Consider the following 16,339-nt stretch of genomic DNA (forward strand, 5'->3'; position numbering starts at 1 on the left):
CAATAATGGGAGAGGGTATAAACATAAGAGAGCACAGTGGATGCCACAAAATTCTACATGACATGCAAAAGGGTAAAACTTTGATCTACCTTCTTCAAATACATTTATAGATGGTATAATCTTATTGAAATTTTATTGTTCCTCTTACAGTTTATCTTTCCTATATTGCAAACTTTAATATATCCAAGATGTAGAAAGTTGTATTCAGTTTGAAACCAGAGAGAAAAAACGACTAAATCCCACAGGATCTGACTGTGAGGATGCTTTGAAAGTGAGATAAACTGCTGCATCCATAAACATAAACAATCACTTGGTTTCATCTCATTTATCTCCTGAAGAGTAACTTTGCTCCAAATCTAGCATCTCTTTTTTTTTTTTAATTTTTAAAATTTTATTTATTTATTTTTGCAAGACAAAGAGAGAGCAAGGACAGGGATAGGATGGGTAGAGGGAGAAGCAGACTCCCTGCTGAGCAGTGAGCTGGATGTGGGGCTCCATCCCAGGCCCATGGGATCATGACCTGAGCAGAAGGCAGATGCTTAACTGATTGAGCCACCCAGGTGTCCCTAAATCTAACATTTCTTTGCTCTTATTTCTTCATACTTTCATCTTTCTTTTTTTTAAAAAAAGATTATTTATATATTTTCTAACTTTACTGAGGAATAATTGACAAACATAACTATGTATTTAAAGTGTACAGCATGACTGTGTATATGAGTATAATACATACATTGTGTTTAATATATACATACACACATACAGTGGAATGATTACCAGGGTGGTGATTATTAACCTAACTCTTAACTCTTTGTGTGTGTAGTGAGAGAACACTTAAGATCCACTCTCCGCCGCTTTCAAGTATATGATACCATGTTATTAACTATGATCTCCATGCTGCACATTAGATCCTCAGAATTTATTCTTCTTATAACTGAAAGTTTGTACCCTTTGACCTACCTCTTCCCATTTTCCCCTCATTGCAGACCCTGGCAACCATCATTCTGAGAGCATTATGGTAGGTGAAATAAGCCAGACAGAGAAAGACAAGTACTGTATGGTATCATTTACATATGGAACAAACAAACAAACAAGGAAAAAATAATTTTATAGAAACAGAGAATTGAATGGTGAGTACTTTAATCTTGCTATTTTGCAAGTATTTTATTTTTGCAATTTTTTTATTTCTGTAGAGAAGGATAATTTGATAAGCAAAAATGATGAATATAATGATATACATGATATTTTATAATTTTTATATTTAATATTTTTATATTAAGGAATCCAATTAGAAGTATTCTAACATCAACTTCTGAATTAAATCACCATCTATGTAGATGATATTGAAGTGGTTAAAATATAGTCCTTTACATAATTTAAAACGTGCTGTGTTGCAAATATCTTGGCAGAGGGATAGAACTATGAAGATCAAAGGTTTGAAAAAAGATATATTCTAAAATACAATATATTCTAAAGTGCCTTATTTAACTAGACCTTTCTACAACAAATATTTAAAACACTCATGCTTCATTCAAAATTTCTAATGTTAATTATTTAATTCATGTCTTCTAGATAGGCTGCAAACTGACTTAGGTCCACACATTTTATATTCAATTTAGTCTCTACTTTGTAAATCTGTGGCCAGTTAACTAGTGGCATTTCTGTTAGTTTAAAACAGAGACCAAACTGCCCCAGATCTGAGATCATCTGTCCTCTTGCTTTCCAGATCTTTTCCTGTAAGGATTTGAGAACCCAGCAAAGAGAAAGAGTTAAGCCTGTTCTCCTAGTTGGCAGAAACTTTGTAGTTTAAAATTACATACTGACTCTGGTGTAGAGACACAAGAAATTATAGAGCAGACACTGTCCAGGACAACGTATAATTTACAACGTACTAAAGAATGTATACCGCATGGCAAAGTAAGTGAAGTGCTTCTTCAAATATAAGTGTTTTGCATAGAAAGGCAGTAATTATCCACTCCTAGGGAAATGTTTGCATTCATTCTAAATCAATATTTACTATTCATTTCTTGTGTTCAACAAAACAGGGATTTAACTTTTTTTTTTTAATTTTAATGAAGCACTAAGACTATAATAATTCTACAATGTAATTGTCTTGATATGAAATATTGCTAAATGGTGTTGCTATTTCGAGAAAGAGCAGTGTGAAATGGAAGGGTATCCCTGTTTGTGAAATGTTACTTTGGGAACATTCAATTCAAACTCAGCCAAGCAGGGCGACTCACCAGTTTTCAAAGATAACTTCAGCTGTCTCTTTGGTAAGACCCTTAACTAGGGTCATTCAGATGAGTCTTTGCCTTTGTATCTTTTTCTCTTTCTAACACAGGCTTTCTGATAACGATTCTGTTGCAACTTAGCTATTGCTTTTTTTGGGGGGCGGGGGGGGGGATATGTGTGCATGTGTGTAAGAAATTCTTCTATACAATTATTCTTTTCTACAAGGGGAAAAGATTTCTTTCCCTTTTACCTCCCCAATTCCCCCTGATTATTTTGTTCAAAGGAACTTCAAGAAAAATGCTGGAGGAAAACAAGGAAATAGGATGTGTGAATCCTGTACACTGAGACAAGGCTGAGGGTCTCTGGCATATGTTTATTTATAGAGCTTATGATCTGATCATTCTAGGACTTTTCTTTGGGAAATGACTACAATTTTTTATTATAAAGGCTAAAAAAGACCTGGACAATATAACAATGTTATATTACAACAGGAATACTTTTTTTTTTTTTTTTCAGCAACAGAAACAATAATGGTTTTGCCACCCGAGTTTCTGGTTAAAGCAGGATCCCTCAGTGCACACTGTTACATTACCAAATGCTCCATAAATGTCCCAGTTTTCTGCATGCTTATATTTCTGTCTTCCACATCTGTGTATAGTTTGGAACCCAAGATTTCTCTTGTCTTTCTCTAGCTGTTTTTGTTTTTTGTTTTTATTTCAGGGGTGGGTAGGGCCAAGCGGAGTAGCCCTCTTTGTCTTAGTCTCTTTGACTAAAGAGCCTTAGTCTCTTTGAAAGTCCCACCACTCCCAAGAGGTTTTTCAGATTCTACATGGATTAGCGTATTTGTTTTTAAAATTTAATCGGTGTTGTACCTTCAGATTCACAGCTTCTATAGCATCCTTATATTATTCAAAATGAGATTTAGAGCAGGAAGGGAATCAAGAGTAAATTATATACCTTTGCGGTCTCATTATATAGTTTGTGTAGCTTGTCTGAATTTAAAATGTTCATGTAACAGCCGTGTGGAGTGGGTCTGGACTGAGGTTCCCTCTCTGTGCTTTCCTGCCATTTATAATTCATGCAAGCTCTTTGAGTGAATTACTACTTGGTATATACTCTAGGGACGAATAATATCATTTATGTATTGTGATTGCTACTCTAGTCTATCTTCCTTTTTATTGACAAGAAACAAGGGTGTTGCTTGTAGTTTTGAAAGTAAATGGGGTGCAGAAATTGTCCTTCTCCTTCTGAGAAAGGCACCTTCTTTCTGCAGGAAATGCTATTGTAAACTGTACTGTTATAAATGGTGTGTTGGTTTTCAAGATATTCCTGTCTCAGTGTATGAAGTAACAAAGTGTTCCTTTAGCATTCAGTAGAGAGAGCCAATGGAAAAGCAGGCAGTTAAGGACACGTTCCTAAAGTCTGGAAAATCAATGGGACACTAAAAAGGGAACTGAAGTGGACCGGAAGGAACCTCTTGAGGGTCATTTAAAAAACCAGAAACTGATTATGAACAGAGCTTTTACCCAAGGAACTGGAGGGGGCCAGAAAACCCATTCTACTGCACTCAGTTAAATGTCTAATAGTTGAGATGTTTTCTGCACAGCCCATAAAGGATAATGAGGAAGGCTTTGATAGCTTTAAGAAAGTCACTCTGTGGCCTCTCACAAAAACATGATCTGAGTGTAAGTGGCAAATGTTTGCAGACCCCAAAACGAAAAGGGGTAATGCCAGCTAGGTAAGGCAGTTACCTTGCTAATTGCACAGGAAAGAGGTCCTGATGTGAGTTTGCACCTGAGGGAAAAATAAAAACGAGGGATGTCAGAGTGTAAAATCTAAGATCTCATTTACTTAAGCTGAAGCCTTCTGGAGTCCTTGAAATTATCTATGAGTTTACCTCTACATCATAATTATTTAATGTAGGTCAAATTAAGGACTAACCTGCATTCTCAGTTTTATTGTATTGTATTTTGGGGGATTATGAATCATCCTTATATTAGTTGGGGTTCAAAAATATTATATTACTGCTTTCCTATTGCAATCATTCCTGAGATTATTCTTATATATCACCACCCCCCAACATAAGAAAGACTTCATGAATAATTTAAAAAAGAAAAAAAAGAAGAACATTCATGGTGAAGTATTTATATTAAGTTTGGTAATGAAGAAAACAAGTTTCGTTAACTGTTCTTTTTATGATGCCTTTGCTACTCTTAGCAAAAGTCTATTAAAAAGAGCAACCCTAAAATCCTCTCCCAAGGCACTGAGGACACTTACACTGACCTTGTATTCATTCTTTCAGAATATGAGACAGTTACATTGAATAAGAGAGTAGTTGAATACTTCTATTCATAGAAGTAATTTGCCACATGGTTAATAGACTAGCCTGCCAAGAATGAAGTAATGCTTTCTGCAGGTCTTTAGGCAAGATAATCGATCAATCAGTCGGTAACTTTATAAACATTGATCATACACCTGCTTGGCATGACACCCAAACAACTGTTGAGAGTTAGCTGAAGCAGGATAGCTGCAAACAGGCTGGAGAAAGAGGAGTGCTCAAAGACTTTCCTCATTTTTGTCATATTTCAACCAAAATTTACTATACTATAGAGATATGTTCAATAATGTGGCTTTTCATAGGAATCAAATGATGATGCTCCTTGAATCAATGATATGAGAAAGAAAAGGGGAACAGAATGCCCTGCAAGGCATCTCCTCAACCACTCAAAGAAAGCCTACTGCTGATATTTACATGCATGTACTAGTTATGAATCTCCCCTTATCTTAGTGCTATGGTCCTAGAAGACTGGCTGACACATAGCAGAATGGGGCCCTAAACCACACTGGATCATACACCCCTGGACTTGCTTTAGCTTCAGTCATGTTCAGGGCCATGTTATTGATTGACAGATGCCTCCTCTTTTATTTCACTATTTATGTCAGCAATTGTCAAACTTTTTGGTCTCAGAACCGTGTTCCTCACAAAAATTATTGAGGACATTCAATAGTTGGGTATTAGATCTATCCATATTTACCTTACCAAAAATTAAAAGTGAAATTAAAAAGTATTCACCAGTTTATATTTCAAAACAATAATAAATCTACTACTTTACCATAAATAGGGTTTTCATGAAAGATAGCTATATTTTCCAAAACAAAATATTTAGTGAGAAGAGTGGCACTGTTTTACATTTTAGCGAGTCTTTTCAATATCTAGATTTTCTGATCTGCTTCTTCATTCAATTAATTGTAATGTCAAATATTATGTAGCCTTTGGAAAACCCCATTGTAGGCTCATGAGAGAATAAGAGTAAAAAAAGGCAAAAAAAAAAAAAAATCCTTATGCAAACACTTTTGATCCTTCAGACCCCTGAAAGGGTCTCAGGAACTCTCAAGGAGGCTCATGTACCATAATATTGGTCTATACTGTGCTGAATTCATATTTGTATCTACCTTCCCCCAAATGATGAGTTCAGTGGGCCATCTGACACATACTAGATACTTGATATAATTTCTTTTCCAATTATTATTTTCTAACTCAACATTTTTCAGATTTGTGCCTCAGAGTTTAGATAGCTACAGATTCTGATGATCTTTACTTTTTAAAGATTTTATTTATTTGTTTTAGAGAGAGCGAGAGAGAGTGTGTGTGTGCAGGAGTAGAGGGAGGGGTGTAAGGATAGAGAAAAAGTGGGAGAGAGAGAGAGAGAGAGAATTTGAAGCAGACTCTGCACTGAGTGAGGAGTCCACGTGGGGCTCTATCTCATAACCCTGAGACCATGACCTGAGCAGAAATCAGGAGTCCAACACTTAATTGACTGAGCCACCCAAGTGGTCCCAATGATCTTTTATGTATTGCTGAATGAGCACAAAGAACATTATCTCATTCTGGGTATCTGATGTTTATCTTTGAAGAGGTTCAGGAAGAAAAGGAGAAGAAAATAGGAATTGGGGAAATATAGCATCTTAGGATCCATATGAGGAACAGAATCACATACCTGAGATTCTGGATTTCTGTTTCATCTCTGATAACTGAAGCCATAAAACACAGCTTATAAACAGGTTCCATAATTATCAGATAGATATAATTATCAGTCAACTATCAAACCAATCTACCCAACATATTTAAAGCCTAGAGAAAACCAACACAAGTATTTTCACAGTTTGATATTTGAGTTTTTGATAATGCAAAAGCTAAAATTAATTTATTTTATCCTATGTTTACTGATCTGCTATGTGCTACAGATAAAGCAATGTAGAAAGGCATGTGATTTCAGTTTTCAAATGTCTTACTAATAAAATCTACTTATACAACATAGCAATTAATGATACAGAGTAATGGATGTTAGAATGTGGAGAAACAAGATGTTTGAAGAACTCATAAAAGAGAACATAACCCAGTCTTGTTGACAGAGTAAGGCTTCCTAGGGAAAACGAAGTGATCTAAAGAATGAGTAGAGCTGGGCTGCTTGGCATTCATATGAAATTGAGAGGATATGCCAAATAGAAGGAGATTTAAGAGAGACCACAATTCATTTGCTGACTCACTTATATAAATAATTTTGAGATTATTATAGAGCTTTTAAAGGGTTTTGATCAAAATATAACCACAAATAGACTTGAATTTTATCAAGATCATTCTGGCAGCAATCTGGACACAAAGGGTGAGACTAGGGTTGTGTTGATTCTAAAGAAGGAGGATGGAACCTATGTCGATAGGACAGCACAGAAGTCGTAACAGTGAGCACATTTTAGAGTTAGTGAGAAACTTGCTCAGCTAGGCTTTAATGATTGGTGCAGAGATGGGGGTGGAGTGAAGAGGAAAAGTTCGTTTTAGGCTCAGGTTCCTGGCATAAGCAACTGAATATTTTCATTGAAACAGGGAACCCAGTAGGAGGAATATACAAGTGCAGATGTTAGGGGAACATAAAGAATTCACTCTTTTTTGAGATATCCAGGTGGAGATATTGAATATTACATGGCACCTATGAGATCCACCAGACTATGACATCCATTAGATTAAAGTTTTATGGGATTATGGAGTTCACAGGATTATGGAACCCACTAGACTAACCACCACGAAATAGAAAAACTCATGGCGTTGTTTCTTACTGTTGCTCCATTGTTTATCATATCTGCCACATAGTTGAAGTTCACTCAATATTTATAAAATAAGCAAAAGCACAAGTGGCCCGAATAAAGAACTATGAGGATCAGAGGAGAGATTTGGGATGGCTGGATGGATTTTGACGTCATTAGCATGCAGGTGACAGTTGAGGTCAAGGAAGTAGTTAAAATAATCCAGGTAGATAGTTTAGGGTGAAATGAAAAGGAATAATAACAAGTATCTGGAAGACATGCAACATGTAAGGAAGAGACAGAGGAAAATGAATCTCCAAAAGCCGTAAAAAAGAGGAGCCAGAGAATTGGAAATTACAGCAATCTACATTCTTTTTATAGGCAACAGAAGACTATCTTAAGGAAAATTTAAATTTATCAAAAACTTTCTGGAGAGAACAGAAATTAAGAAAACATGAAGAACCAGAGTTGAAAAATGGGCATTAATAAAGGGAGATATGGAGAGCGGGATAGCATAAGTAGAGCAAGCTGGACACGGTGGCAGTGGTGGAAATGACTTTTAATTATCCCTATACCCTGATTTGATCAAGCTTTAAAATCCCAGAAAGAAGTGTCTGATTGGCTGAGCCCAGCTTACAGCACTACTCTCTGTGCTGGGGAAAAGAGAAGAAGGTTATACGCCTTCAGCTTCCATGATAGGAAGCAACAATGACCTTCCACTCAAACTCCACACCTATGGAGCTTTCTCCAAAAGGGAAATAGAGATGCCAATAGGAAGGAGGGGGGAGTAGCTATTGGGTAGACTGAAAAATGACAAAGATCATCATAAGACAAAAGCTAGAAGATTGTGGTAATCTCATAAACAGAGATAAATTTGGACAAAAGAGAAAAGCAAAGGCTTCTTCGTTGGCAGCAGCAGCAGCTGCAGCAAGGGGGTCATTGTGACTTTGGCAAGAGCAGTAGGAGCAGTACAGTGGTGCAGGAAACCAGACTGGAAGAGATGGAGGCGTGAGAGCTGAGTGATGGAGTGAAAATAGCTAGCGTAGACGACCATTTTGAGAAGTTTAACTTAGATTAATACAGGGGGGAAATTTGCTTTTATCATTTGGAAACATTGAGAATGACAGAGAAAATAATTTTGAAAAATTGAAATCCCTTAAGCAGGGATTTTCAAATTCTGATGATCAGGGAAAGAGAGTTCTAAATATTGCATGACCCTACATGGGTAAATTTCCACATCTGGGCAATTGCCCATGCATTGGAATCTCTCACTCTTTTTGCAGGACGCCAGTGAGTTGCACAACTCCGTAAGTGGCTTTGCCTCTGCCTCTGAAAGTCTTAGCCACATGATTATCACTCTCATGCTTCAATGTATGTTGCCATTATGCTTAATATTGCTGCCTTTGTATTTTTCTCCTAGAATTTCAAGCACATTAGGACAGGAAGCCCTTTTATTCCTCAAAGTACCTGCCACAATAGTAGCATGAAATAGTGCCCATGCTGAGGGAGTATTGATTGATCAATGTATTGGTTTTTAAGGGTTTTGACATCTGCCCATAAGTAGTCAGAAGAAAAAATATTTTTAATTGTTTTCCTCCTTGAAGTTTCATTTGATATCTCCCCTGCCCTCCTTTTACCATCTTCCCTATGAATAGCTATTATGTAAATACATGAAAAAAAAAGCATTGTTGCATTTTAAGATAGAATAAACTTTTAGATTGGAAACTTCCAAAACAAACTGTAACAAATGGAAGAGTGCATTTTACTGCTTTATATCTAAAAATGGCACTGCCCAATTTAAACTATTTTTAAAACCTGTATACTCATGCAGCTTGCATACCAAAATGAAAATTGGTGAGTTATAAACCTTTGAAAAACAGGGTTTATAATGGAAACAGTAATTGACCCTTAAGTACAACATCAAAAATACAATACTATATAATACAAAGCTTAGGGCTTGGGATTTCATCTGTGCTCTAACCTCAGACTGGCACACTAACCCAACACCACAAAGCCAACTAATAGTTATATTCCAAGATGTTTTCTTCTTATATGGCAGGGCAGTGGATATGTGATCCAGTGGCTACATGCAGCTAAGCTTCACGGAGCCAGTACTCCAAATATCTTTAATGAACTCACAACTCCAGAGCTACAACACACCATTAAATCATTAGACATGCTTGGAGAAACCATTTAATTAAAAAAAAAAAAAGTAAGACGACTACTACTACTACTACCCTTGAACTTGTGCTGTGTTGCATCATGGACTCTGGGTATGTAACATTACACCACAGGATGCAGTGAGGGTAGAGTGACCAACTGTCAGGAAAGATCATGGAATTACCGAAAATACTCTCGAAATATTTAGTTGTCTTCAACTTTGCTCCAGTTCATAGTTGATCCAGTTTCTCATTTTCTAAGCCACAGCTATCCATTTTTATCATGAGAAAATGAAATCTAAATGAAAGAGGAAAATAAAAGCATTAAATTTGACTAATGAGATATGAAGGGTAAATGCTCTAGGTGATCCCTTGCTCTAGGAAAAGAGGTGGATGTGTGTGTGTGTGCATATTGTGTGTGAATACACACACACCAAGGATCTTAAACTGTTTGTTTTTTGTGGGTTTTAGTTTGGTTTGGTTTTGTTTATGTAAGGGAGGGAAGGAGTTAAGGGAGTTTGTTGCTAAAGAAGGAAAGTTCAGAGATTCCTTTCATTTTAAAGTTGAAATGTGAGAGCATTGCCAGCTTATTCCTTTAAGAAGCTTCCAAAGAATTTGTCAGCTAAGAATAGTTAAGATTTTGCCTTTTAAAATGTCATCTATTCACACAAGTTTTCAGTGACTTATGTTTATCAAGGGACAATTAGCAGGACTCTTGGTGTTTTCTTGCTGGGCCTTGCATCTCTCTTACTACCTTAACAACTCCTGAACTTAGTAAGATGAAATGAGTGACACATTATTGACTCGGTGTATAGTATCTCTTCGTCTACACCCTGTGACCAGGACACTGAGTAAGGTTTGGAGAAAGAACCAAAGAAGGAAGAAGGAAGAAGAACCAAAGGAGCAAGGTTAACATTGGGACGGAGGGGTATTTTTTTTAGTGGAAGATTGTAGAAGTGACAGTGTCTGTTTTCCTAATTGCAATTAAAATGTTGTCTTTATATAGTTATGTGAAAATCTGATGTACACCATAAAATTTTGGTGCTTAAAAATAAACAAAATCATTCTGAGGTCACAATAGGGCACTTCTTTGATATTTCAGATACTGAGGTCTATCTCAGAAACTTTATGGTGTATACCACCAATTATGTTTACTCAGCGTCACACCAAAGCATATAGATCTCTTCCACGCACATATTTGAACACAGATACACACTTTCTTCTTTCTTTTCTTTTTTTATTCCTTCTTTATTTCCTTATGATTCTTTCATATACTGAGTTTGTTTCACCTTGGTTTATACCCCCCTGTAAATTCTGTAATTATATTCATGGCTTTTTACATTGCATATAAGTAATAATGTGGTGGGTTAAAGTTTTGAACTATGAACTGATGCTTTGCCTTTTCCTTATACCCAACCTTGGCCCTTTCCAGAAAACTCAGGGAAGAGATAACACATCAAAATGCAAAGGGAAAATGAGTAAAATTTTAGCCTCTGAGTTTCATGAGCCTACTCCTTGAGAGAAACAGAGACAACTTAGGGCATGAGCAAAATATTTGAAAAACTACCTGATAAGTAAAGAGCCAAGTTGCTCTGTTAGCCATTAGATATAACTCTGCTGGGCTGGGGGCCTGAAGAAAGTTGGAAAATAAACATTAAGAGATTAGGATAGAAGGGTCCTCAAGAAAGGAAAAATACTGGGGTCTCAGTCACTTTGGCCGACTCTAGATGGGTGGGAAGGATGTGTGAGGGGGCGGAATGTGGGACAACAACTGAAGCAGGGTGGAGTCTAAGTACGAAGAAGCTTACACAGATCCAAGGCTTCAGACAGGGCTCTGAGGATCAGAGTCATGTCAAGGAGGGGAACCTCTGAGAGGTCCAGTATCTCACCTTTAGCCCCCAAGTTCACAGAGGTTGCTTGAGTCTTGCCTGCCAAGCCCATTTAGAATTGGTAACTTTGTCTTTCTAACTTCTTTCCAGCCCTTTCTCAGACTCCTGAGCAAAATCCTGCTGGTCCCATGGCCCACTGGGGTCATGGGACTCTCTGAGAGGCCTTTTGCTATAGCTTTGGCAATCCTTAAACACATGAGAATTATTCTACTGTCACGAGATGCAAAAATCTCTCGCAGCTGGTCTGGGTCCACCTGCTTTGCCTCACCTTCAGTCTGTGGTCTGCAACATCTCAGATTCCACCTGGAAGAGGCACTGGTCTCCCCACACTCAATTTCCAGGCTACTCTCGAGTTTCCATTCTTCTGTTACTAGGAAACTGACCACATAGAAGAGGAAACAGGGAGCTGGACCCAGTCATATCTTCACTTTCAAAGTATACTCTGTGTAAACCTCTAGGGAATTTTGTCTTTCAACGTCAAATATAATACCTTGGTTCTAACTCATTAATTAATACATTTGTTTTCTATTTTCTGGGGTTTATTTACATGCTTCCTCTTGAGAAACAATGTAAGAAATCATGTAAAATGCAAATTTGAAAAAATGCTTATTGAACACACATTATATAAAACGGTAGCTAGTCAACATGTATTAATGACTTAGTGTCATATGTCCACTTTCCTTTTTGAGAATTCCTTGATGTAGTTGAAAGCTCATGTTTAGAAAAATATCAGGTGCAATATTGAGCACTCAGCAAATACATTTAATTTATAGAGGAAGTCAGTCAACATGATTTGGTATTTCTTTTTTTTTAATGTTTTATTTATTTATTTAGAAAGACTGATTGATTGATTCATTCATTCATTCATTTATTCATTGATTAGAGACACACAGATAGAGGCAGAGACACAGGCAGAGGGAGAAGCAGGCTTCATGCAGGGAACCCGATGCGGGACTTGATCCTGGGACTCTGGGATCATGACCTGAGCCGAAGGCAGACGCTCAACAGCTGAGCCAGCCAGGCATCCCTTATTTATTTATTTGACAGAGAGAATGAACACAAGTAGGCGAGTGGTAGGCAAAGGGAGAGGGAGAGGGAGAAGCAGGCCCTCCCCTAAGCAGAGAACCCGATGCAGGGCTTGATCCCAGGACCCTGAGATCATGACCTGAGCCAAAAGCAGATGCTTAACCAACTGAGCCACCCAGGCGCCCCTGGTTTGGTATTTCTAAAATAATTGCCTAATGGCTTTACTTTAACTTCAGTAGATACAAAGGAGTAACTTCCCTAGATGTTTTTATTGATGTTTATATGTTAAGTCCAGAGGCTTCTTCTCAGTGTTGGGAAAATACCACTTTGTTTTAAATTCCTGCATACTTTTTTTACATTGGTCACTCAAAAGGGAAAAGTATACTAATTATTCACTCATTTTTGGAATTCTTTAAATTGTAGAAGCAATCAGTTTATTAAAAGAAATAAAAACAGTTATATGAATGCCACATCAGTCTTGGGCAATAGATCAAATTTTAAAAGTTTGAGTCTGTTGTGGCATTGACATTTCTAAAGCAGTCACCATGAAGTATAACTCAAAATGCAGGTTTTAGAAAAGACCACAAAATACATATTTATATTATAGTTTCCTAACTGTTCCCTATTGTTACGGGCATTTGTCCTGCCTTTCAAATCTTGAAAGAGAAAAGCCAAAAAGAAAGCTGTGTTTTTTGAGGCATATATTTTAGGTGTATGTGGATTTTTTTTTTTAATAAAGCATGTTCCCTCCTTCCTGTATTTCTTTCTTTTGTTTTCATGCCTATAAGAGTATGATAATTTCAGGAACACAACTGCAACCCTTATCATGAGCTGATAGTAAGGATCACTTTGTGGGCTGACCCTGTAAAAAATTAAAAAAAAAATCAATGAATTGGGTGTTCTTGTATTCTTTCTCTTCCAAGGGAAGGAGGCCTTAATCTTTGGAGTGTAGCCTTGTCAAATGTTATCATCAAGATCGGGTGAATCACATGCTGCTAGTGTATTGAAATCTCTAGTTGTTTGTTCATTACCTTTCTTTTCCTTTTTAAGAGTTTCCCTTCTTCTGTCCTCTTCACCTCTCTCTCCTCACACTTCTACTCCACTTCTATAAGTGTGCAACAACTACAATGTTTGTCTTCAATACTCATGGCTCCAGGAATCTGTAATCATTCTAGGGTATATTTAACTAGAATTTAAATAATGTCAGTCGACCTTCTACATGTGGCACTTCTGTTTTCTTGCTATTAAGAGATGGGGAAAAGATTGAAATCAGAAGCTATAAGATACACTTGACCTTTTCCCAAAGATATAAAATTCAGTTATTCATACTGATAATTATGACAAGATCACTAAGATCCATGCACTATGTCTTCTATGGGGTGATAGTAGAGAACGTATGTTTTAGCTAGAATATAAGCAAATCCCATTAAACAAAGTTGACTATATTCTTAGCCTTGATAGATGGTGCTGGAAATGCCTGCATTTATGATAAAATTATTTTAATTTAACTTTAAAAAATTTGATTAAGACTGTGATCAGAAGATTCATAAATGATTTATGTCAGGAAATATTCATTCACTTTTGGGGCCAAATTGAATGTATATATGTCTTCCACTTATAAGCACTGTCTGCATATACTGTGAAGAAAATCTAATTCACTTAGGCTCATGTAATGTTGAGGAGAACAAACTGATACCAAATTCATGTTTGAATTCAGCCTAGGCATTGTTCATTAATCCAATTAGGTATCTAAGGGCCTATTCTGTACCTATACTCTTCTAGGACTGGAAAGCCTGAAGGTAAGAAGAGAGCCTTGTGTGTATGTGTGTGTTGTGTGCATGTGTGAGTATGTGCAAATGCATGCGTGTATGCAAGTGAAAGAGACCTCCTGCCTGGTACACCTGGGTGGCTCAGTTGTTTAAGCATCTGCCTTCAGCTCAGATCATAGTCCTGGAATCCAGGATGGAGCCCTGAGTCTGGCTCTCTGCTCAGCAGCTCTTCTCCCTCTTTCTCTACAGCTCCCCCTGTTTGTGCTCTCTCTAGTTCTCGCTCTTGCTTGCTCACTCTCAAATAAATAATTTTTTTTAAAGAGCCCCTTGCCTTTAGAGCCTGTATTCTAGAAGGCACACAGCATAATTCAAAGGATTACAAAGATCTATATGAAAATGAAACTATGCTGGTGTAAGTGCTTTAAATGAGAAGAAGAAAGTATTATGAGAGTATTGCCTAATGAGAGAGGTCAGGAATTACCCCTCAGAGGAAATCAGAACTGAACTAAGACTGAAATGAATAGTAGGAGTTCTTGCATAAAGGAGGATGAGGAACAGGAAGAAGGAGCAGTGACACATCCCTGGGGATGAGGAAATGTGAGCTGTAAGAAGCAGGCAGGGGCCAGGCTATGGATTTTAGCCTTCACACTAAATGCAATGGAGAGCCACTGACATTTTAATCAGAAGAGAGGGGAAAGGACCAAGGGATGAATACAGCATTTTGCATTTGCCTTTTGGAAAGAATATTCTGGCTGTGATATGGGAAACCACATTGGCTGTAAATGAGTCCTTTTGATAGGAAGTTGCTATAGTAGTCCAAGAAAGAGGGGATGAGTGTTTGTCCTGGGATGATGATGCAGAAAGAGAAGACAGCAGAAAGGAGTCAATGTATATTTATTTATGATGCAATAATACTAGTTTATTAAAATAACAAATGTATATTTAGTATTTATAAGTATAAACAGTATCTGTATTATTAACATAAATATTCATATATATATTCAAAGGAGTTTGCTTTGGATAGAGAGGAGTTTAGGAGTGGACTTTTTTTTGAGAACTGTTTTTTTTTTATCAATAATAAATTTATTTTTTATTGGCGTTCAATTTGCCAACATACAGAATAACACCCAGGGCTCATCCGGTCAAGTGCCCCCCTCAGTGCCTGTCACCCATTCACCCCACCCCCCGCCCTCCTCCCCTTCTACCAGAGTTAGGAGTCTTCATGTTCTGTCTCCCTTTCTGATATTTTCCACGCATTTCTTCTCCCTTCCCTTATATTCCCTTTCACTATTATTTATATTCCCCAAATGAATGAGAACATATAATGTTTGTCCTTCTCCGATTGACTTATTTCACTCAGCATAATACCCTCCAGTTCCATCCAAATTGAAGCAAATGGTGGGTATCTGTCATTTCTAATGGCTGAGTAATATTCCATTGTGTACATAAACCACATCTTCTTTATCCATTCATCTTTCTATGGACACCGAGGCTCCTTCCACAGTTTGGCTATTGTGGACATTGCTGCTAGAAACATCGGGGTGCAGGTGTCCCGGCATTACACTGCATCTGTATCTTTGGGGTAAATCCCCAACAGTGCAATTGCTGGGTCGTAGGGCAGGTCTATTTTTAACTCTTTTTGAGGAACCTCCACACAGTTTTCCAGAGTGGCTGCACCAGTTCACATTCCCACCAGCAGTGTAAGAGGGTTCCCTTTTCTCCGCATCCTCTCCAACATTTGTGGTTTCCTGCCTTGTTAATTTTCCCCATTCTCACTGGTGTGAGGTGGGATCTCATTGTGGTTTTGATTTGTATTTCTCTGATGGCAAGTGATGCAGAGCATTTTCTCATGTGCGTGTTGGCCATGTCCATGTCTTCCTCTGTGAGATTTCTCTTCATGTCTTTTGCCCATTTCATGATGAGAACTGTTTTTCTTGAGAGAGAGAGAGAGAGAGAGAGAGAGAGAGAGAGCAAGTGTGTGTGAGCAGGGGAGACTGGAAGAGGGAGAGGGAAAGAGAGAAAGAGAGAATCTCAAGCAGGCTCAACGTCACAACACTGAGATCATGACCCAAGCTGAAATCAAGATTTGGACACTTGACCAACTAAGCCACCCAGGTGCCCCTGGGAGACGACAAGTTATAAGATGCCACTGAGTCACTGATTGTACAATTGGTACCCTGTGATG

The 16,339-nt window shown here is 37.5% G+C and overlaps 1 long non-coding RNA gene across 1 annotated transcript in view; it reads left to right on the forward strand.

Moving 5' to 3' along the window:
* Positions 1 to 1,072: 1,072 nt before the first annotated feature.
* The window catches only part of LOC121481805, a 60,751-nt gene continuing 45,484 nt past the window's right edge, over positions 1,073 to 16,339 (forward strand). The window contains exons 1-2 of the long non-coding RNA XR_005985423.1: positions 1,073 to 1,127; positions 1,724 to 1,914. This is a non-coding gene — a long non-coding RNA (uncharacterized LOC121481805). The remainder of the gene's footprint in view (positions 1,128 to 1,723; positions 1,915 to 16,339) is intronic.

The sequence above is a fragment of the Vulpes lagopus genome, chromosome 24, assembly GCF_018345385.1.
Source record: "Vulpes lagopus strain Blue_001 chromosome 24, ASM1834538v1, whole genome shotgun sequence".
Lineage (NCBI taxonomy): Eukaryota > Metazoa > Chordata > Mammalia > Carnivora > Canidae > Vulpes > Vulpes lagopus.